Source organism: Haemaphysalis longicornis, unplaced genomic scaffold (assembly GCF_048455015.1).
Source record: "Haemaphysalis longicornis isolate Haplotype H1 unplaced genomic scaffold, Haemaphysalis longicornis Haplotype H1 scaffold_11, whole genome shotgun sequence".
In the NCBI taxonomy this organism is placed as follows: domain Eukaryota; kingdom Metazoa; phylum Arthropoda; class Arachnida; order Ixodida; family Ixodidae; genus Haemaphysalis; species Haemaphysalis longicornis.
Genome location: NW_027526214.1, coordinates 29294087 through 29317449, shown reverse-complemented (window position 1 = coordinate 29317449; position 23363 = coordinate 29294087).

Sequence of the window (23363 nt, the reverse complement as noted above, 5' to 3'; positions counted from 1 at the left end):
ACCTTCTTTTCAACCCCCGGGGCGTGACGCGAACGTATACAGCCTGTCATAAGCGGGTAACTGGCGGGAAACCCTCTTGTGCTACCTTGGCATCAAGGCTGCCGGAACCGAGGCCCTCGCTAAGCTTTCGCATGATATTAGGGTTTGTAAATGAGGGGCTCGTTAGAAATACAGGAAGAAATGCCGGCAGTCTACAACGCCAAAGAAGGCATAGGGGAATGGTTAGAATATTTTTTTACCATTAGTGACGTTACATTATTATTTATTATTATTAATTACGTGAGAAAGAAAGAAAGAAAAACACGCGCCCAGAGTGGGGACCGAACCCACGCCTTTCGATTAGATCTCGAATGCCTTACCAATTCAGCTATCTGGGCGACTGTGTTCCGCTTCACTTTCTGGGGTATTTTTATATACTGCAACTGTATCTGACGCTTGAGGGTGGTAGCCAGCGCCACTCAGACAACACGGGGAGAAGGGGACCTTCTTTTCAACCCCCGGGGCGTGACGCGAACGTATACAGCCTGTCATAAGCGGGTAACTGGCGGGAAACCCTCTTGTGCTACCTTGGCATCAAGGCTGCCAGAACCGAGGCCCTCGCTAAGGTTTCGCATGATATTAGGGTTTGTAAATGAGGGGCTCGTTAGAAACACAGGAAGAAATGCCGGCAGTCTACAACGCCAAAAAAGGCATAGGGGAATGGTTAGAATATTTTTTTACCGTTAGTGACGTTTCATTATTATTTATTATTATTAATTACGTGAGAAAGAAAGAAAGAAAAACAGGTGCCCAGAGTGGGGACCGGACCCACGCCTTTCGATTAGATCTCGAATGCCTTACCAATTCGGCTATCTGGGCGACTGTGTTCCGCTTCACTTTCTGGGGTATTTTTATATACTACAACTGTATCTGACGCTTGAGGGTGGTAGCCAGCGCCACTCAGACTACACGGGGAGAAGGGGACCTTCTTTTCAACCCCCGGGGCGTGACGCGAACGTCTACAGCCTGTCATAAGCTGGTAACTGGCGGGAAACCCTCTTATGCTACCTTGGCATCAAGGCTGCCAGAACCGAGGCCCTCGCTAAGCTTTCGCATGATAATAGGGTTTGTAAATGAGGGGCTCGTTAGAAATACAGGAAGAAATGCCGGCAGTCTACAACGCCAAAGAAGGCATAGGGGAATGGTTAGAATATTTTTTTACCGTTAGTGACGTTTCATTATTATTTATTATTATTAATTACGTGAGAAAGAAAGAAAGAAAAACAGGTGCCCAGAGTGGGGACCGGACCCACGCCTTTCGATTAGATCTCGAATGCCTTACCAATTCGGCTATCTGGGCGACTGTGTTCCGCTTCACTTTGTGGGGTATTTTTATATACTACAACTGTATATGACGCTTGAGGGTGGTAGCCAGCGCCACTCAGACAACACGGGGAGAAGGGGACCTTCTTTTCAACCCCCGGGGCGTGACGCGAACGTATACAGCCTGTCATAAGCGGGTAACTGGCGGGAAACCCTCTTGTGCTACCTTGGCATCAAGGCTGCCAGAACCGAGGCCCTCGCTAAGCTTTCGCATGATATTAGGGTTTGTAAATGAGGGGCTCGTTAGAAATACAGGAAGAAATGCCGGCAGTCTACAACGCCAAAAAAGGCATAGCGGAATGGTTAGAATATTTTTTTACCGTTAGTGACGTTTCATTATTATTTATTAATATTAATTACGTGAGAAAGAAAGAAAGAAAAACACGCGCCCAGAGTGGGGACCGAACCCACGCCTTTCGATTAGATCTCGAATGCCTTACCAATTCAGCTATCTGGGCGACTGTGTTCCGCTTCACTTTCTGGGGTATTTTTATATACTACAACTGTATCTGACGCTTGAGGGTGGTAGCCAGCGCCACTCAGACTACACGGGGAGAAGGGGACCTTCTTTTCAACCCCCGGGGCGTGACGCGAACGTCTACAGCCTGTCATAAGCTGGTAACTGGCGGGAAACCCTCTTATGCTACCTTGGCATCAAGGCTGCCAGAACCGAGGCCCTCGCTAAGCTTTCGCATGATAATAGGGTTTGTAAATGAGGGGCTCGTTAGAAATACAGGAAGAAATGCCGGCAGTCTACAACGCCAAAAAAGGCATAGGGGAATGGTTAGAATATTTTTTTACCGTTAGTGACGTTACATTATTACTTATTATTATTAATTACGTGAGAAAGAAAGAAAGAAAAACACGCGCCCAGAGTGGGGACCGAACCCACGCCTTTCGATTAGATCTCGAATGCCTTACCAATTCAGCTATCTGGGCGACTGTGTTCCGCTTCACTTTCTGGGGTATTTTTATATACTACAACTGTATCTGACGCTTGAGGGTGGTAGCCAGTGCCACTCAGACAACACGGGGAGAAGGGGACCTTCTTTTCAACCCCCGGGGCGTGACGCGAACGTATACAGCCTGTCATAAGCGGGTAACTGGCGGGAAACCCTCTTGTGTTACCTTGGCATCAAGGCTGCCAGAACCGAGGCCCTCGCTAAGGTTTCGCATGATATTAGGGTTTGTAAATGAGGAGCTCGTTAGAAACACAGGAAGAAATGCCGGCAGTCTACAACGCCAAAAAAGGCATAGGGGAATGGTTAGAATATTTTTTTACCGTTAGTGACGTTTCATTATTATTTATTATTATTAATTACGTGAGAAAGAAAGAAAGAAAAACAGGTGCCCAGAGTGCGGACCGGACCCACGCCTTTCGATTAGATCTCGAATGCCTTACCAATTCGGCTATCTGGGCGACTGTGTTCCGCTTCACTTTCTGGGGTATTTTTATATACTACAACTGTATCTTACGCTTGAGGGGGGTAGCCAGCGCCACTCAGACTACACGGGGAGGAGGGGACCTTCTTTTCAACCCCCGGGGCGTGACGCGAACGTCTACAGCCTGACATAAGCGGGTAACTGGCGGGAAACCCTCTTATGCTACCTTGGCATCAAGGCTGCCAGAACCAAGGCCCTCGCTAAGCTTTCGCATGATAATAGGGTTTGTAAATGAGGGGCTCGTTAGAAATACAGGAAGAAATGTCAGCCGTCTACAACGCCAAAAAAGGCATAGGGGAATGGTTAGAATATTTTTTTACCGTTAGTGACGTTACATTATTATTTATTATTATTAATTACGTGAGAAAGAAAGAAAAACACGCGCCCGGAGTGGGGACCGAACCCACGCCTTTCGATTAGATCTCGAATGCCTTACCAATTCAGCTATCTGGGCGACTGTGTTCCGCTTCACTTTCTGGGGTATTTTTATATACTACAACTGTATCTGACGCTTGAGGGTGGTAGCCAGCGCCACTCAGACTACACGGGGAGAAGGGGACCTTCTTTTCAACCCCCGGGGCATGACGCGAACGTCTACAGCCTGTCATAAGCTGGTAACTGGCGGGAAACCCTCTTATGCTACCTTGGCATCAAGGCTGCCAGAACCGAGGCCCTCGCTAAGCTTTCGCATGATAATAGGGTTTGTAAATGAGGGGCTCGTTAGAAATACAGGAAGAAATGCCGGCAGTCTACAACGCCAAAGAAGGCATAGGGGAATGGTTAGAATATTTTTTTACCGTTAGTGACGTTTCATTATTATTTATTATTATTAATTACGTGAGAAAGAAAGAAAGAAAAACAGGTGCCCAGAGTGGGGACCGGACCCACGCCTTTCGATTAGATCTCGAATGCCTTACCAATTTGGCTATCTGGGCGACTGTGTTCCGCTTCACTTTGTGGGGTATTTTTATATACTACAACTGTATATGACGCTTGAGGGTGGTAGCCAGCGCCACTCAGACAACACGGGGAGAAGGGGACCTTCTTTTCAACCCCCGGGGCGTGACGCGAACGTATACAGCCTGTCATAAGCGGGTAAGTGGCGGGAAACCCTCTTGTGCTACCTTGGCATCAAGGCTGCCAGAACCGAGGCCCTCGCTAAGCTTTCGCATGATATTAGGGTTTGTAAATGAGGGGCTCGTTAGAAATACAGGAAGAAATGCCGGCAGTCTACAACGCCAAAAAAGGCATAGCGGAATGGTTAGAATATTTTTTTACCGTTAGTGACGTTTCATTATTATTTATTAATATTAATTACGTGAGAAAGAAAGAAAGAAAAACACGCGCCCAGAGTGGGGACCGAACCCACGCCTTTCGATTAGATCTCGAATGCCTTACCAATTCAGCTATCTGGGCGACTGTGTTCCGCTTCACTTTCTGGGGTATTTTTATATACTACAACTGTATCTGACGCTTGAGGGTGGTAGCCAGCGCCACTCAGACTACACGGGGAGAAGGGGACCTTCTTTTCAACCCCCGGGGCGTGACGCGAACGTCTACAGCCTGTCATAAGCTGGTAACTGGCGGGAAACCCTCTTATGCTACCTTGGCATCAAGGCTGCCAGAACCGAGGCCCTCGCTAAGCTTTCGCATGATAACAGGGTTTGTAAATGAGGGGCTCGTTAGAAATACAGGAAGAAATGCCGGCAGTCTACAACGCCAAAAAAGGCATAGGGGAATGGTTAGAATATTTTTTTACCGTTAGTGACGTTACATTATTACTTATTATTATTAATTACGTGAGAAAGAAAGAAAGAAAAACACGCGCCCAGAGTGGGGACCGAACCCACGCCTTTCGATTAGATCTCGAATGCCTTACCAATTCAGCTATCTGGGCGACTGTGTTCCGCTTCACTTTCTGGGGTATTTTTATATACTGCAACTGTATCTGACGCTTGAGGGTGGTAGCCAGCGCCACTCAGACAACACAGGGAGAAGGGGACCTTCTTTTCAACCCCCGGGGCGTGACGCGAACGTATACAGCCTGTCATAAGCGGGTAACTGGCGGGAAACCCTCTTGTGCTACCTTGGCATCAAGGCTGCCAGAACCGAGGCCCTCGCTAAGGTTTCGCATGATATTAGGGTTTGTAAATGAGGGGCTCGTTAGAAACACAGGAAGAAATGCCGGCAGTCTACAACGCCAAAAAAGGCATAGGGGAATGGTTAGAATATTTTTTACCGTTAGTGACGTTTCATTATTATTTATTATTATTAATTACGTGAGAAAGAAAGAAAGAAAAACAGGTGCCCAGAGTGGGGACCGGACCCACGCCTTTCGATTAGATCTCGAATGCCTTACCAATTCGGCTATCTGGGCGACTGTGTTCCGCTTCACTTTCTGAGGTATTTTTATATACTACAACTGTATCTTACGCTTGAGGGTGGTAGCCAGCGCCACTCAGACTACACGGGGAGGAGGGGACCTTCTTTTCAACCCCCGGGGCGTGACGCAAACGTCTACAGCCTGACATAAGCGGGTAACTGGCGGGAAACCCTCTTATGCTACCTTGGCATCAAGGCTGCCAGAACCAAGGCCCTCGCTAAGCTTTCGCATGATAATAGGGTTTGTAAATGAGGGGCTCGTTAGAAATACAGGAAGAAATGTCAGCCGTCTACAACGCCAAAAAAGGCATAGGGGAATGGTTAGAATATTTTTTTACCGTTAGTGACGTTACATTATTATTTATTATTATTAATTACGTGAGAAAGAAAGAAAAACACGCGCCCGGAGTGGGGACCGAACCCACGCCTTTCGATTAGATCTCGAATGCCTTACCAATTCAGCTATCTGGGCGACTGTGTTCCGCTTCACTTTCTGGGGTATTTTTATATACTACAACTGTATCTGACGCTTGAGGGTGGTAGCCAGCGCCACTCAGACTACACGGGGAGAAGGGGACCTTCTTTTCAACATCCGGGGCGTGACGCGAACGTCTACAGCCTGTCATAAGCTGGTAACTGGCGGAAAACCCTCTTATGCTACCTTGGCATCAAGGCTGCCAGAACCGAGGCCCTCGCTAAGCTTTCGCATGATAATAGGGTTTGTAAATGAGGGGCTCGTTAGAAATACAGGAAGAAATGCCGGCAGTCTACAACGCCAAAGAAGGCATAGGGGAATGGTTAGAATATTTTTTTACCGTTAGTGACGTTTCATTATTATTTATTATTATTATTACGTGAGAAAGAAAGAAAGAAAAACAGGTGCCCAGAGTGGGGACCGGACCCACGCCTTTCGATTAGATCTCGAATGCCTTACCAATTCGGCTATCTGGGCGACTGTGTTCCGCTTCACTTTGTGGGGTATTTTTATATACTACAACTTTATCTGACGCTTGAGGGTGGTAGCCAGCGCCACTCAGACAACACGGGGAGAAGGGGACCTTCTTTTCAACCCCCGGGGCGTGACGCGAACGTATACAGCCTGTCATAAGCGGGTAACTAACGGGAAACCCTCTTGTGCTACCTTGGCATCAAGGCTGCCAGAACCGAGGCCCTCGCTAAGCTTTCGCATGATATTAGGGTTTGTAAATGAGGGGCTCGTTAGAAATACAGGAAGAAATGCCGGCAGTCTACAACGCCAAAAAAGGCATAGCGGAATGGTTAGAATATTTTTTTACCGTTAGTGACGTTTCATTATTATTTATTATTATTAATTACGTGAGAAAGAAAGAAAGAAAAACACGCGCCCGGAGTGGGGACCGAACCCACGCCTTTCGATTAGATCTCGAATGCCTGACCAATTCGGCTATCTGGGCGACTGTGTTCCGCTTCACTTTCTGGGGTATTTTTATATACTACAACTGTATCTGACGCTTGAGGGTGGTAGCCAGCGCCACTCAGACTACACGGGGAGAAGGGGACCTTCTTTTCAACCCCCGGGGTGTGACGCGAACGTCTACAGCCTGTCATAAGCGGGTAACTGGCGGGAAACCCTCTTATGCTACCTTGGCATCAAGGCTGCCAGAACCGAGGCCCTCGCTAAGCTTTCGCATGATAATAGGGTTTGTAAATGAGGGGCTCGTTAGAAATACAGGAAGAAATGTCAGCCGTCTACAACGCCAAAAAAGGCATAGGGGAATGGTTAGAATATTTTTTTACCGTTAGTGACGTTACATTATTATTTATTATTATTAATTACGTGAGAAAGAAAGAAAGAAAAACACGCGCCCGGAGTGGGGACCGAACCCACGCCTTTCGATTAGATCTCGAATGCCTGACCAATTCGGCTATCTGGGCGACTGTGTTCCGCTTCACTTTCTGGGGTATTTTTATATACTACAACTGTATCTGACGCTTGAGGGTGGTAGCCAGCGCCACTCAGACTACACGGGGAGAAGGGGACCTTCTTTTCAACCCCCGGGGTGTGACGCGAACGTCTACAGCCTGTCATAAGCGGGTAACTGGCGGGAAACCCTCTTATGCTACCTTGGCATCAAGGCTGCCAGAACCGAGGGCCTCGCTAAGCTTTCGCATGATAATAGGGTTTGTAAATGAGGGGCTCGTTAGAAATACAGGAAGAAATGCCGGCAGTCTACAAGGCCAAAGAAGGCATAGGGGAATGGTTAGAATATTTTTTTACCGTTAGTGACGTTACATTATTATTTATTATTTTTAATTACGTGAGAAAGAAAGAAAGAAAAACACGCACCCAGAGTGGGGACCAAACCCACGCCTTTCGATTAGATCTCGAATGCCTTACCAATTCGGCTATCTGGGCGACTGTGTTCCGCTTCACTTTCTGGGGTATTTTTATATACTACAACTGTATCTGACGCTTGAGGGTGGTAGCCAGCGCCACTCAGACTACACGTGGAGAAGGGGACCTTCTTTTCAACCCCCGGGGCGTGACGCGAACGTCTACAGCCTGTCATAAGCTGGTAACTGGCGGGAAACCCTCTTATGCTACCTTGGCATCAAGGCTGCCAGAACCGAGGCCCTCGCTAAGCTTTCGCATGATAATAGGGTTTGTAAATGAGGGGCTCGTTAGAAATACAGGAAGAAATGCCGGCAGTCTACAAGGCCAAAGAAGGCATAGGGGAATGATTAGAATATTTTTTTACCGTTAGTGACGTTACATTATTATTTATTATTTTTAATTACGTGAGAAAGAAAGAAAGAAAAACACGCACCCAGAGTGGGGACAAAACCCACGCCTTTCGATTAGATCTCGAATGCCTTACCAATTCGGCTATCTGGGCGACTGTGTTCCGCTTCACTTTCTGGGGTATTTTTATATACTACAACTGTATCTGACGCTTGAGGGTGGTAGCCAGCGCCACTCAGACTACACGGGGAGAAGGGGACCTTCTTTTCAACCCCCGGGGTGTGACGCGAACGTCTACAGCCTGTCATAAGCGGGTAACTGGCGGGAAACCCTCTTATGCTACCTTGGCATCAAGGCTGCCAGAACCGAGGCCCTCGCTAAGCTTTCGCGTGATAATAGGGTTTGTAAATGAGGGGCTCGTTAGAAATACAGGAAGAAATGCCGGCAGTCTACAAGGCCAAAGAAGGCATAGGGGAATGGTTAGAATATTTTTTTACCGTTAGTGACGTTACATTATTATTTATTATTTTTAATTACGTGAGAAAGAAAGAAAGAAAAACACGCACCCAGAGTGGGGACCAAACCCACGCCTTTCGATTAGATCTCGAATGCCTTACCAATTCGGCTATCTGGGCGACTGTGTTCCGCTTCACTTTCTGGGGTATTTTTATATACTACAACTGTATCTGACGCTTGAGGGTGGTAGCCAGCGCCACTCAGACTACACGTGGAGAAGGGGACCTTCTTTTCAACCCCCGGGGCGTGACGCGAACGTCTACAGCCTGTCATAAGCTGGTAACTGGCGGGAAACCCTCTTATGCTACCTTGGCATCAAGGCTGCCAGAACCGAGGCCCTCGCTAAGCTTTCGCATGATAATAGGGTTTGTAAATGAGGGGCTCGTTAGAAATACAGGAAGAAATGCCGGCAGTCTACAACGCCAAAAAAGGCATAGGGGAATGGTTAGAATATTTTTTTACCGTTAGTGACGTTACATTATTATTTATTATTATTAATTACGTGAGAAAGAAAGAAAGAAAAACAGGTGCCCAGAGTGGGGACCGGACCCACGCCTTTCGATTAGATCTCGAATGCCTTACCAATTCGGCTATCTGGGCGACTGTGTTCCGCTTCACTTTCTGGGGTATTTTTATAACTACAACTGTATCTTACGCTTGAGGGTGGTAGCCAGCGCCACTCAGACTACACGGGGAGGAGGGGACCTTCTTTTCAACCCCCGGGGCGTGACGCGAACGTCTACAGCCTGACATAAGCGGGTAACTGGCGGGAAACCCTCTTATGCTACCTTGGCATCAAGGCTGCCAGAACCAAGGCCCTCGCTAAGCTTTCGCATGATAATAGGGTTTGTAAATGAGGGGCTCGTTAGAAATACAGGAAGAAATGTCAGCCGTCTACAACGCCAAAAAAGGCATAGGGGAATGGTTAGAATATTTTTTTACCGTTAGTGACGTTACATTATTATTTATTATTATTAATTACGTGAGAAAGAAAGAAAAACACGCGCCCGGAGTGGGGACCGAACCCACACCTTTCGATTAGATCTCGAATGCCTTACCAATTCAGCTATCTGGGCGACTGTGTTCCGCTTCACTTTCTGGGGTATTTTTATATACTACAACTGTATCTGACGCTTGAGGGTGGTAGCCAGCGCCACTCAGACTACACGGGGAGAAGGGGACCTTCTTTTCAACCCCCGGGGCGTGACGCGAACGTATACAGCCTGTCATAAGCGGGTAACTGGCGGGAAACCCTCTTGTGCTACCTTGGCATCAAGGCTGCCAGAACCGAGGCCCTCGCTAAGCTTTCGCATGATATTAGGGTTTGTAAATGAGGGGCTCGTTAGAAATACAGGAAGAAATGCCGGCAGTCTACAACGCCAAAAAAGGCATAGCGGAATGGTTAGAATATTTTTTTACCGTTAGTGACGTTTCATTATTAATTATTATTAATTACGTGAGAAAGAAAGAAAGAAAAACACGCGCCCGGAGTGGGGACCGAACCCACGCCTTTCGATTAGATCTCGAATGCCTGACCAATTCGGCTATCTGGGCGACCGTGTTCCGCTTCACTTTCTGGGGTATTTTTATATACTACAACTGTATCTGACGCTTGAGGGTGGTAGCCAGCGCCACTCAGACTACACGGGGAGAAGGGGACCTTCTTTTCAACCCCCGGGGTGTGACGCGAACGTCTACAGCCTGTCATAAGCGGGTAACTGGCGGGAAACCCTCTTATGCTACCTTGGCATCAAGGCTGCCAGAACCGAGGCCCTCGCTAAGCTTTCGCATGATATTAGGGTTTGTAAATGAGGGGCTCGTTAGAAATACAGGAAGAAATGCCGGCAGTCTACAACGCCAAAAAAGGCATAGCGGAATGGTTAGAATATTTTTTTACCGTTAGTGACGTTTCATTATTATTTATTATTATTAATTACGTGAGAAAGAAAGAAAGAAAAACAGGTGCCCAGAGTGGGGAGCGGACCCACGCCTTTCGATTAGATCTCGAATGCCTTACCAATTCGGCTATGTGGGCGACTGTGTTCCGCTTCACTTTCTGGGGTATTTTTATATACTACAACTGTATCTTACGCTTGAGGGTGGTAGCCAGCGCCACTCAGACTACACGGGGAGAAGGGGACCTTCTTTTCAACACCCGGGGTGTGACGCGAACGTCTACAGCCTGTCATAAGCGGGTAACTGGCGGGAAACCCTCTTATGCTACCTTGGCATCAAGGCTGCCAGAACCGAGGCCCTTGCTAAGCTTTCGCATGATAATAGGGTTTGTAAATGAGGGGCTCGTTAGAAATACAGGAAGAAATGCCGGCAGTCTACAAGGCCAAAGAAGGCATAGGGGAATGGTTAGAATATTTTTTTACCGTTAGTGACGTTACATTATTATTTATTATTTTTAATTACGTGAGAAAGAAAGAAAGAAAAACACGCACCCAGAGTGGGGACCAAACCCACGCCTTTCGAATAGATCTCGAATGCCTTACCAATTCGGCTATCTGGGCGACTGTGTTCCGCTTCACTTTCTGGGGTATTTTTATATACTACAACTGTATCTGACGCTTGAGGGTGGTAGCCAGCGCCACTCAGACTACACGGGGAGAAGGGGACCTTCTTTTCAACCCCCGGGGCGTGACGCGAACGTCTACAGCCTGTCATAAGCTGGTAACTGGCGGGAAACCCTCTTATGCTACCTTGGCATCAAGGCTGCCAGAACCGAGGCCCTCGCTAAGCTTTCGCATGATAATAGGGTTTGTAAATGAGGGGCTCGTTAGAAATACAGGAAGAAATGCCGGCAGTCTACAACGCCAAAAAAGGCATAGGGGAATGGTTAGAATATTTTTTACCGTTAGTGACGTTACATTATTATTTATTATTATTAATTACGTGAGAAAGAAAGAAAGAAAAACACGCGCCCAGAGTGGGGACCGAACCCAGGCCTTTCGATTAGATCTCGAATGCCTTACCAATTCAGCTATCTGGGCGACTGTGTTCCGCTTCACTTTCTGGGGTATTTTTATATACTACAACTGTATCTGACGCTTGAGGGTGGTAGCCAGTGCCACTCAGACAACACGGGGAGAAGGGGACCTTCTTTTCAACCCCCGGGGCGTGACGCGAACGTATACAGCCTGTCATATGCGGCTAACTGGCGGGAAACCCTCTTGTGCTACCTTGGCATAAGGCTGCCAGAACCGAGGCCCTCGCTAGGCTTTCGCATGATATTAGGGTTTGTAAATGAGGGGCTCGTTAGAAATACAGGAAGAAATGCCGGCAGTCTACAACGCCAAAGAAGGCATAGGGGAATGGTTAGAATATTTTTTTACCGTTAGTGACGTTTCATTATTATTTATTAATATTAATTACGTGAGAAAGAAAGAAAGAAAAACAGGTGCCCAGAGTGGGGACCGGACCCACGCCTTTCGATTAGATCTCGAATGCCTTACCAATTCGGCTATCTGGGCGACTGTGTTCCGCTTCACTTTGTGGGGTATTTTTATATACTACAACTGTATCTTACGCTTGAGGGTGGTAGCCAGCGCCACTCAGACTACACGGGGAGGAGGGGACCTTCTTTTCAACCCCCGGGGCGTGACGCGAACGTCTACAGCCTGTCATAAGCGGGTAACTGGCGGGAAACCCTCTTATGCTACCTTGGCATCAAGGCTGCCAGAACCGAGGCCCTCGCTAAGCTTTCGCATGATAATAGGGTTTGTAATTGAGGGGCTCGTTAGAAATACAGGAAGAAATGCCGGCCGTCTACAACGCCAAAAAAGGCATAGGGGAATGGTTAGAATATTTTTTTACCGTTAGTGACGTTACATTATTATTTATTATTATTAATTACGTGAGAAAGAAAGAAAGAAAAACACGCGCCCGGAGTGGGGACCGAACTAACGCCTTTCGATGAGATCTCGAATGCCTGACCAATTCGGCTATCTGGGCGACTGTGTTCCGCTTCACTTTCTGGGGTATTTTTATATACTACAACTGTATCTGACGCTTGAGGGTGGTAGCCAGCGCCACTCAGACTACACGGGGGAAGGGGACCTTCTTTTCAACCCCCGGGGCGTGACGCGAACGTCTACAGCCTGTCATAAGCGGGTAACTGGCGGGAAACCCTCTTATGCTACCTTGGCATCAAGGCTGCCAGAACCGAGGCCCTCGCTAAGCTTTCGCATGATAATAGGGTTTGTAAATGAGGGGCTCGTTAGAAATACAGGAAGAAATGCCGGCAGTCTACAAGGCCAAAGAAGGCATAGGGGAATGGTTAGAATATTTTTTTACCGTTAGTGACGTTACATTATTATTTATTATTTTTAATTACGTGAGAAAGAAAGAAAGAAAAACACGCACCCAGAGTGGGGACAAAACCCACGCCTTTCGATTAGATCTCGAATGCCTTACCAATTCGGCTATCTGGGCGACTGTGTTCCGCTTCACTTTCTGGGGTATTTTTATACACTACAACTGTATCTGACGCTTGAGGGTGGTAGCCAGCGCCACTCAGACTACACGGGGAGAAGGGGACCTTCTTTTCAACCCCCGGGGTGTGACGCGAACGTCTACAGCCTGTCATAAGCGGGTAACTGGCGGGAAACCCTCTTATGCTACCTTGGCATCAAGGCTGCCAGAACCGAGGCCCTCGCTAAGCTTTCGCATGATAATAGGGTTTGTAAATGAGGGGCTCGTTAGAAATACAGGAAGAAATGCCGGCAGTCTACAAGGCCAAAGAAGGCATAGGGGAATGGTTAGAATACTTTTTTTACCGTTAGTGACGTTACATTATTATTTATTATTTTTAATTACGTGAGAAAGAAAGAAAGAAAAACACGCACCCAGAGTGGGGACCAAACCCACGCCTTTCGATTGGATCTCGAATGCCTTACCAATTCGGCTATCTGGGCGACTGTGTTCCGCTTCACTTTCTGGGGTATTTTTATATACTACAACTGTATCTGACGCTTGAGGGTGGTAGCCAGCGCCACTCAGACTACACGTGGAGAAGGGGACCTTCTTTTCAACCCCCGGGGCGTGACGCGAACGTCTACAGCCTGTCATAAGCTGGTAACTGGCGGGAAACCCTCTTATGCTACCTTGGCATCAAGGCTGCCAGAACCGAGGCCCTCGCTAAGCTTTCGCATGATAATAGGGTTTGTAAATGAGGGGCTCGTTAGAAATACAGGAAGAAATGCCGGCAGTCTACAACGCCAAAAAAGGCATAGGGGAATGGTTAGAATATTTTTTTACCGTTAGTGACGTTACAATATTATTTATTATTATTAATTACGTGAGAAAGAAAGAAAGAAAAACACGCGCCCAGAGTGGGGACCGAACCCACGCCTTTCGATTAGATCTCGAATGCCTTACCAATTCAGCTATCTGTGCGACTGTGTTCCGCTTCACTTTCTGGGGTATTTTTATATACTACAACTGTATCTGACGCTTGAGGGTGGTAGCCAGCGCCACTCAGACTACACGGGGAGAAGGGGACCTTCTTTTCAACCCCCGGGGCGTGACGCGAACGTCTACAGCCTGTCATAAGCTGGTAACTGGCGGGAAACCCTCTTATGCTACCTTGCATCAAGGCTGCCAGAACCGAGGCCCTCGCTAAGCTTTCGCATGATAATAGGGTTTGTAAATGAGGGGCTCGTTAGAAATACAGGAAGAAATGCCGGCAGTCTACAACGCCAAAAAAGGCATAGGGGAATGGTTAGAATATTTTTTTACCGTTCGTGACGTTACATTATTATTTATTATTATTAATTACGTGAGAAAGAAAGAAAAACACGCGCCCAGAGTGGGGACCGAACCCACGCCTTTCGATTAGATCTCGAATGCCTTACCAATTCAGCTATCTGGGCGACTGTGTTCCGCTTCACTTTCTGGTCTATTTTTATATACTACAACTGTATCTGACGCTTGAGGGTGGTAGCCAGTGCCACTCAGACAACACGGGGAGAAGGGGACCTTCTTTTCAAACCCCGGGGCGTGACGCGAACGTATACAGCCTGTCATAAGCGGGTAACTGGCGGGAAACCCTCTTGTGCTACCTTGGCATCAAGGCTGCCGGAACCGAGGCCCTCGCTAAGCTTACGCATGATATTAGGGTTTGTAAATGAGGGGCTCGTTAGAAATACAGGAAGAAATGCCGGCAGTCTACAACGCCAAAGAAGGCATAGGGGAATGGTTAGAATATTTTTTTACCGTTAGTGACGTTTCATTATTATTTATTATTATTAATTACGTGAGAAAGAAAGAAAGAAAAACAGGTGCCCAGAGTGGGGACCGGACCCACGCCTTTCGATTAGATCTCGAATGCCTTACCAATTCGGCTATCTGGGCGACTGTGTTCCGCTTCACTTTGTGGGGTATTTTTATATACTACAACTGTATCTTACGCTTGAGGATGGTAGCCAGCGCCACTCAGACTACACGGGGAGGAGGGGACCTTCTTTTCAACCCCCGGGGCGTGACGCGAACGTCTACAGCCTGTCATAAGCGGGTAACTGGCGGGAAACCCTCTTATGCTACCTTGGCATCAAGGCTGCCAGAACCGAGGCCCTCGCTAAGCTTTCGCATGATAATAGGGTTTGTAAATGAGGGGCTCGTTAGAAATACAGGAAGAAAAGCCGGCAGTCAACAACGCCAAAAAAGGCATAGGGGAATGGTTAGAATATTTTTTTACCATTAGTGACGTTACATTATTATTTATTATTATTAATTACGTGAGAAAGAAAGAAAGAAAAACACGCACCCAGAGTGGGGACCAAACCCACGCCTTTCGATTAGATCTCGAATGCCTTACCAATTCGGCTATCTGGGCGACTGTGTTCCGCTTCACTTTCTGGGGTATTTTTATATACTACAACTGTATCTGACGCTTGAGGGTGGTAGCCAGCGCCACTCAGACTACACAGGGAGAAGGGGACCTTCTTTTCAACCCCCGGGGCGTGACTCGAACGTCTACAGCCTGTCATAAGCGGGTAACTGGCGGGAAACCCTCTTATGCAACCTTGGCATCAAGGCTGCCAGAACCGAGGCCCTCGCTAAGCTTTCGCATGATAATAGGGTTTGTAAATGAGGGGCTCGCTAGAAATCCAGGAAGAAATGCCGGCAGTCTACAACGCCAAAGAAGGCATAGGGGAATGGTTAGAATATTTTTTTACCGTTAGTGACGTTTCATTATTATTTATTAATATTAATTACGTGAGAAAGAAAGAAAGAAAAACAGGTGCCCAGAGTGGGGACCGGACCCACGCCTTTCGATTAGATCTCGAATGCCTTACCAATTCGGCTATCTGGGCGACTGTGTTCCGCTTCACTTTGTGGGGTATTTTTATATACTACAACTGTATCTTACGCTTGAGGGTGGTAGCCAGCGCCACTCAGACTACACGGGGAGGAGGGGACCTTCTTTTCAACCCCCGGGGCGTGACGCGAACGTCTACAGCCTGTCATAAGCGGGTAACTGGCGGGAAACCCTCTTATGCTACCTTGGCATCAAGGCTGCCAGAACCGAGGCCCTCGCTAAGCTTTCGCATGATAATAGGGTTTGTAATTGAGGGGCTCGTTAGAAATACAGGAAGAAATGCCGGCCGTCTACAACGCCAAAAAAGGCATAGGGGAATGGTTAGAATATTTTTTTACCGTTAGTGACGTTACATTATTATTTATTATTATTAATTACGTGAGAAAGAAAGAAAGAAAAACACGCGCCCGGAGTGGGGACCGAACTAACGCCTTTCGATGAGATCTCGAATGCCTGACCAATTCGGCTATCTGGGCGACTGTGTTCCGCTTCACTTTCTGGGGTATTTTTATATACTACAACTGTATCTGACGCTTGAGGGTGGTAGCCAGCGCCACTCAGACTACACGGGGGAAGGGGACCTTCTTTTCAACCCCCGGGGCGTGACGCGAACGTCTACAGCCTGTCATAAGCGGGTAACTGGCGGGAAACCCTCTTATGCTACCTTGGCATCAAGGCTGCCAGAACCGAGGCCCTCGCTAAGCTTTCGCATGATAATAGGGTTTGTAAATGAGGGGCTCGTTAGAAATACAGGAAGAAATGCCGGCAGTCTACAAGGCCAAAGAAGGCATAGGGGAATGGTTAGAATATTTTTTTACCGTTAGTGACGTTACATTATTATTTATTATTTTTAATTACGTGAGAAAGAAAGAAAGAAAAACACGCACCCAGAGTGGGGACAAAACCCACGCCTTTCGATTAGATCTCGAATGCCTTACCAATTCGGCTATCTGGGCGACTGTGTTCCGCTTCACTTTCTGGGGTATTTTTATACACTACAACTGTATCTGACGCTTGAGGGTGGTAGCCAGCGCCACTCAGACTACACGGGGAGAAGGGGACCTTCTTTTCAACCCCCGGGGTGTGACGCGAACGTCTACAGCCTGTCATAAGCGGGTAACTGGCGGGAAACCCTCTTATGCTACCTTGGCATCAAGGCTGCCAGAACCGAGGCCCTCGCTAAGCTTTCGCATGATAATAGGGTTTGTAAATGAGGGGCTCGTTAGAAATACAGGAAGAAATGCCGGCAGTCTACAAGGCCAAAGAAGGCATAGGGGAATGGTTAGAATACTTTTTTTACCGTTAGTGACGTTACATTATTATTTATTATTTTTAATTACGTGAGAAAGAAAGAAAGAAAAACACGCACCCAGAGTGGGGACCAAACCCACGCCTTTCGATTAGATCTCGAATGCCTTACCAATTCGGCTATCTGGGCGACTGTGTTCCGCTTCACTTTCTGGGGTATTTTTATATACTACAACTGTATCTGACGCTTGAGGGTGGTAGCCAGCGCCACTCAGACTACACGTGGAGAAGGGGACCTTCTTTTCAACCCCCGGGGCGTGACGCGAACGTCTACAGCCTGTCATAAGCTGGTAACTGGCGGGAAACCCTCTTATGCTACCTTGGCATCAAGGCTGCCAGAACCGAGGCCCTCGCTAAGCTTTCGCATGATAATAGGGTTTGTAAATGAGGGGCTCGTTAGAAATACAGGAAGAAATGCCGGCAGTCTACAACGCCAAAAAAGGCATAGGGGAATGGTTAGAATATTTTTTTACCGTTAGTGACGTTACAATATTATTTATTATTATTAATTACGTGAGAAAGAAAGAAAGAAAAACACGCGCCCAGAGTGGGGACCGAACCCACGCCTTTCGATTAGATCTCGAATGCCTTACCAATTCAGCTATCTGTGCGACTGTGTTCCGCTTCACTTTCTGGGGTATTTTTATATACTACAACTGTATCTGACGCTTGAGGGTGGTAGCCAGCGCCACTCAGACTACACGGGGAGAAGGGGACCTTCTTTTCAACCCCCGGGGCGTGACGCGAACGTCTACAGCCTGTCATAAGCTGGTAACTGGCGGGAAACCCTCTTATGCTACCTTGCATCAAGGCTGCCAGAACCGAGGCCCTCGCTAAGCTTTCGCATGATAATAGGGTTTGTAAATGAGGGGCTCGTTAGAAATACAGGAAGAAATGCCGGCAGTCTACAACGCCAAAAAAGGCATAGGGGAATGGTTAGAATATTTTTTTACCGTTCGTGACGTTACATTATTATTTATTATTATTAATTACGTGAGAAAGAAAGAAAAACACGCGCCCAGAGTGGGGACCGAACCCACGCCTTTCGATTAGATCTCGAATGCCTTACCAATTCAGCTATCTGGGCGACTGTGTTCCGCTTCACTTTCTGGTCTATTTTTATATACTACAACTGTATCTGACGCTTGAGGGTGGTAGCCAGTGCCACTCAGACAACACGGGGAGAAGGGGACCTTCTTTTCAAACCCCGGGGCGTGACGCGAACGTATACAGCCTGTCATAAGCGGGTAACTGGCGGGAAACCCTCTTGTGCTACCTTGGCATCAAGGCTGCCGGAACCGAGGCCCTCGCTAAGCTTACGCATGATATTAGGGTTTGTAAATGAGGGGCTCGTTAGAAATACAGGAAGAAATGCCGGCAGTCTACAACGCCAAAGAAGGCATAGGGGAATGGTTAGAATATTTTTTTACCGTTAGTGACGTTTCATTATTATTTATTATTATTAATTACGTGAGAAAGAAAGAAAGAAAAACAGGTGCCCAGAGTGGGGACCGGACCCACGCCTTTCGATTAGATCTCGAATGCCTTACCAATTCGGCTATCTGGGCGACTGTGTTCCGCTTCACTTTGTGGGGTATTTTTATATACTACAACTGTATCTTACGCTTGAGGATGGTAGCCAGCGCCACTCAGACTACACGGGGAGGAGGGGACCTTCTTTTCAACCCCCGGGGCGTGACGCGAACGTCTACAGCCTGTCATAAGCGGGTAACTGGCGGGAAACCCTCTTATGCTACCTTGGCATCAAGGCTGCCAGAACCGAGGCCCTCGCTAAGCTTTCGCATGATAATAGGGTTTGTAAATGAGGGGCTCGTTAGAAATACAGGAAGAAAAGCCGGCAGTCAACAACGCCAAAAAAGGCATAGGGGAATGGTTAGAATATTTTTTTACCATTAGTGACGTTACATTATTATTTATTATTATTAATTACGTGAGAAAGAAAGAAAGAAAAACACGCACCCAGAGTGGGGACCAAACCCACGCCTTTCGATTAGATCTCGAATGCCTTACCAATTCGGCTATCTGGGCGACTGTGTTCCGCTTCACTTTCTGGGGTATTTTTATATACTACAACTGTATCTGACGCTTGAGGGTGGTAGCCAGCGCCACTCAGACTACACAGGGAGAAGGGGACCTTCTTTTCAACCCCCGGGGCGTGACTCGAACGTCTACAGCCTGTCATAAGCGGGTAACTGGCGGGAAACCCTCTTATGCAACCTTGGCATCAAGGCTGCCAGAACCGAGGCCCTCGCTAAGCTTTCGCATGATAATAGGGTTTGTAAATGAGGGGCTCGCTAGAAATCCAGGAAGAAATGCCGGCAGTCTACAACGCCAAAGAAGGCATAGGGGAATGGTTAGAATATTTTTTAACGTTAGTGACGTTACATTATTATTTATTATTATTAATTACGCGAGAAAGAAAGAAAGAAAAACACGCGCCCAGAGTGGGGACCGAACCCAGGCCTTTCGATTAGATCTCGAATGCCTTACCAATTCGGCTATCTGGGCGACTGTGTTCCGCTTCACTTTCTGGGGTATTTTTATATACTACAACTGTATCTGACGCTTGAGGGTGGTAGCCAGTGCCACTCAGACAACACGGGGAGAAGGGGACCTTCTTTTCAACCCCCGGGGCGTGACGCGAACGTATACAGCCTGTCATAAGCGGCTAACTGGCGGGAAACCCTCTTGTGCTACCTTGGCATAAGGCTGCCAGAACCGAGGCCCTCGCTAGGCTTTCGCATGATATTAGGGTTTGTAAATGAGGGGCTCGTTAGAAATACAGGAAGAAATGCCGGCAGTCTACAACGCCAAAGAAGGCATAGGGGAATGGTTAGAATATTTTTTTACCGTTAGTGACGTTTCATTATTATTTATTAATATTAATTACGTGAGAAAGAAAGAAAGAAAAACAGGTGCCCAGAGTGGGGACCGGACCCACGCCTTTCGATTAGATCTCGAATGCCTTACCAATTCGGCTATCTGGGCGACTGTGTTCCGCTTCACTTTGTGGGGTATTTTTATATACTACAACTGTATCTTACGCTTGAGGGTGGTAGCCAGCGCCACTCAGACTACACGGGGAGGAGGGGACCTTCTTTTCAACCCCCGGGGCGTGACGCGAACGTCTACAGCCTGTCATAAGCGGGTAACTGGCGGGAAACCCTCTTATGCTACCTTGGCATCAAGGCTGCCAGAACCGAGGCCCTCGCTAAGCTTTCGCATGATAATAGGGTTTGTAATTGAGGGGCTCGTTAGAAATACAGGAAGAAATGCCGGCCGTCTACAACGCCAAAAAAGGCATAGGGGAATGGTTAGAATATTTTTTTACCGTTAGTGACGTTACATTATTATTTATTATTATTAATTACGTGAGAAAGAAAGAAAGAAAAACACGCGCCCGGAGTGGGGACCGAACTAACGCCTTTCGATGAGATCTCGAATGCCTGACCAATTCGGCTATCTGGGCGACTGTGTTCCGCTTCACTTTCTGGGGTATTTTTATATACTACAACTGTATCTGACGCTTGAGGGTGGTAGCCAGCGCCACTCAGACTACACGGGGGAAGGGGACCTTCTTTTCAACCCCCGGGGCGTGACGCGAACGTCTACAGCCTGTCATAAGCGGGTAACTGGCGGGAAACCCTCTTATGCTACCTTGGCATCAAGGCTGCCAGAACCGAGGCCCTCGCTAAGCTTTCGCATGATAATAGGGTTTGTAAATGAGGGGCTCGTTAGAAATACAGGAAGAAATGCCGGCAGTCTACAAGGCCAAAGAAGGCATAGGGGAATGGTTAGAATATTTTTTTACCGTTAGTGACGTTACATTATTATTTATTATTTTTAATTACGTGAGAAAGAAAGAAAGAAAAACACGCACCCAGAGTGGGGACAAAACCCACGCCTTTCGATTAGATCTCGAATGCCTTACCAATTCGGCTATCTGGGCGACTGTGTTCCGCTTCACTTTCTGGGGTATTTTTATACACTACAACTGTATCTGACGCTTGAGGGTGGTAGCCAGCGCCACTCAGACTACACGGGGAGAAGGGGACCTTCTTTTCAACCCCCGGGGTGTGACGCGAACGTCTACAGCCTGTCATAAGCGGGTAACTGGCGGGAAACCCTCTTATGCTACCTTGGCATCAAGGCTGCCAGAACCGAGGCCCTCGCTAAGCTTTCGCATGATAATAGGGTTTGTAAATGAGGGGCTCGTTAGAAATACAGGAAGAAATGCCGGCAGTCTACAAGGCCAAAGAAGGCATAGGGGAATGGTTAGAATATTTTTTTACCGTTAGTGACGTTACATTATTATTTATTATTTTTAATTACGTGAGAAAGAAAGAAAGAAAAACACGCACCCAGAGTGGGGACCAAACCCACGCCTTTCGATTAGATCTCGAATGCCTTACCAATTCGGCTATCTGGGCGACTGTGTTCCGCTTCACTTTCTGGGGTATTTTTATATACTACAACTGTATCTGACGCTTGAGGGTGGTAGCCAGCGCCACTCAGACTACACGTGGAGAAGGGGACCTTCTTTTCAACCCCCGGGGCGTGACGCGAACGTCTACAGCCTGTCATAAGCTGGTAACTGGCGGGAAACCCTCTTATGCTACCTTGGCATCAAGGCTGCCAGAACCGAGGCCCTCGCTAAGCTTTCGCATGATAATAGGGTTTGTAAATGAGGGGCTCGTTAGAAATACAGGAAGAAATGCCGGCAGTCTACAACGCCAAAAAAGGCATAGGGGAATGGTTAGAATATTTTTTTACCGTTAGTGACGTTACAATATTATTTATTATTATTAATAATTACGTGAGAAAGAAAGAAAGAAAAACACGCGCCCAGAGTGGGGACCGAACCCACGCCTTTCGATTAGATCTCGAATGCCTTACCAATTCAGCTATCTGTGCGACTGTGTTCCGCTTCACTTTCTGGGGTATTTTTATATACTACAACTGTATCTGACGCTTGAGGGTGGTAGCCAGCGCCACTCAGACTACACGGGGAGAAGGGGACCTTCTTTTCAACCCCCGGGGCGTGACGCGAACGTCTACAGCCTGTCATAAGCTGGTAACTGGCGGGAAACCCTCTTATGCTACCTTGGCATCAAGGCTGCCAGAACCGAGGCCCTCGCTAAGCTTTCGCATGATAATAGGGTTTGTAAATGAGGGGCTCGTTAGAAATACAGGAAGAAATGCCGGCAGTCTACAACGCCAAAAAAGGCATAGGGGAATGGTTAGAATATTTTTTTACCGTTCGTGACGTTACATTATTATTTATTATTATTAATTACGTGAGAAAGAAAGAAAGAAAAACACGCGCCCAGAGTGGGGACCGAACCCACGCCTTTCGATTAGATCTCGAATGCCTTACCAATTCAGCTATCTGGGCGACTGTGTTCCGCTTCACTTTCTGGGGTATTTTTATATACTACAACTGTATCTGACGCTTGAGGGTGGTAGCCAGTGCCACTCAGACAACACGGGGAGAAGGGGACCTTCTTTTCAAACCCCGGGGCGTGACGCGAACGTATACAGCCTGTCATAAGCGGGTAACTGGCGGGAAACCCTCTTGTGCTACCTTGGCATCAAGGCTGCCGGAACCGAGGCCCTCGCTAAGCTTACGCATGATATTAGGGTTTGTAAATGAGGGGCTCGTTAGAAATACAGGAAGAAATGCCGGCAGTCTACAACGCCAAAGAAGGCATAGGGGAATGGTTAGAATATTTTTTTACCGTTAGTGACGTTTCATTATTATTTATTATTATTAATTACGTGAGAAAGAAAGAAAGAAAAACAGGTGCCCAGAGTGGGGACCGGACCCACGCCTTTCGATTAGATCTCGAATGCCTTACCAATTCGGCTATCTGGGCGACTGTGTTCCGCTTCACTTTGTGGGGTATTTTTATATACTACAACTGTATCTTACGCTTGAGGGTGGTAGCCAGCGCCACTCAGACTACACGGGGAGGAGGGGACCTTCTTTTCAACCCCCGGGGCGTGACGCGAACGTCTACAGCCTGTCATAAGCGGGTAACTGGCGGGAAACCCTCTTATGCTACCTTGGCATCAAGGCTGCCAGAACCGAGGCCCTCGCTAAGCTTTCGCATGATAATAGGGTTTGTAAATGAGGGGCTCGTTAGAAATACAGGAAGAAAAGCCGGCAGTCAACAACGCCAAAAAAGGCATAGGGGAATGGTTAGAATATTTTTTTACCATTAGTGACGTTACATTATTATTTATTATTATTAATTACGTGAGAAAGAAAGAAAGAAAAACACG